Source organism: Nicotiana attenuata, unplaced genomic scaffold (assembly GCF_001879085.1).
Source record: "Nicotiana attenuata strain UT unplaced genomic scaffold, NIATTr2, whole genome shotgun sequence".
NCBI lineage: Eukaryota > Viridiplantae > Streptophyta > Magnoliopsida > Solanales > Solanaceae > Nicotiana > Nicotiana attenuata.
In genome coordinates this window covers 1-1,609 of record NW_017671363.1, presented here as the reverse complement: position 1 = coordinate 1,609, position 1,609 = coordinate 1, and positions in this window count along the sequence as shown.

The following is a 1,609-nucleotide window of genomic DNA, read 5'->3' as shown; positions in this document are numbered from 1 at the left end:
AGTTCTGTGGGTCCCAACAGTACCAACACATAGCCTAAACATGATTTCTAATATGATTCTCTGTCAAATTTCTATAACACATGGAGAGCATATAGTTATCAACAAATTGTTCAACTTTCCAGTTCCATGGAATGGACTAAGTCACAATTCCTACGGTGCACACTCACATGCCCGTTACCTAGCATGTGCTTCACCTCCAAACCAATCACGATGCATATAACACCGGGTTTCATACCCTCAGAATAGATTTAGAACTGTTACTTACCTTAATCTGAGCAAGTCTCTACTCTAATACGCCTTTTCCTTGCAAATCGGCCTCTAAACGCCTCGAATCTAGCAACAAACAATTCGGTACAATCAATACGGGCTAAAGTAATCAATTCCATAAGAAAAATATGAAGTTATTAGTCAAAATCCAAAATCGGCTCAAAGACGGCCTCCGAGCCCACGTCTTGGAATCTAATAATAATAACAAAATCCGAAAGCCCATTCAACCATGAGTCTAACCATACCAAATTTATCAAAATCCAATACCAAATCGTCCCCAAAATACCCCAAATTAACTCTCAAAATCCATGGCCTCAAACCCCCAAATTACACCTCAAAAACACGCCAATTAGGTGGGAAAATCAATTGGGAAACATAATTATTGAAGAAATTTAACCACAAGTGACTTACCTCAAGAATCCCTTTGAAATCCTTCTCAAAAATCGCCCAAATCCGAGTTTGCAAAGTTAAGAAATGATAAAACCCTCGGAAACCAACGTTTTATATTTCTGCGCAGCCTTTTTTCGCACCCTGTGGGCCAACTTTACATGCACCTGCGACTTTTGCGAGTGCGACCAAGAATCCGCTTATGCGATGGGTTCTGCTCTTGCAGCAAAAAATCCCGCTACTGCGGGCTCGCTTCTGCGAGCAACAACTCTGCTTCTGCGGAACCAATCCCCCATATCCACTTTCCGCTTCTGTGCCTGATGCACCGTACCTTTCGGCCCCCGTAGGTGCAGATATACCCTCGCACCTACGACCTCTGCCTATTTCCTTCCTGGCCGCTTCGGCAGTCCCCTTCTCTCTTCTGTGAGCTCGCAATCTGCGGTACCCACTCTGCAGGTGCGATTACACCAGCAACTGCAAATCATTAGCAATTCTTTAAGTTTAAAACTTGATCCGTTAACCACCGGAAATCCACTCGAGGCCCCCGAGACCTCAACCAAACATACCAACAAGTGCCAAAACACCATATGAACTTAGTCGAACCCTCAAATTACCTCAAACAACATCGAAAACACAAATCACGCATAGATTCAAGCCTGATAAACTTTGAACTCCCAATTTCTACAAAAAATGCTGAAACCTATCAAATCATATCCGATTGACCCTAAATTTTGCACATAAGTGACAAATGACACCACAGACCTACTCCAACTTGAAGAATAGGAATTTGAACCCGGTATCAAAAATTCCACTCTCGATCAAACATCCCAAAAATTCAGCTTTCGCCATTTCAATCCTAATTCAACTACGGACCTCCAAATCACAATGCAGACACGCTCGTAAGTCGAAAATCACCCAACAAAGCTAAGGGAACCATCAAAACTCCATTTCACAG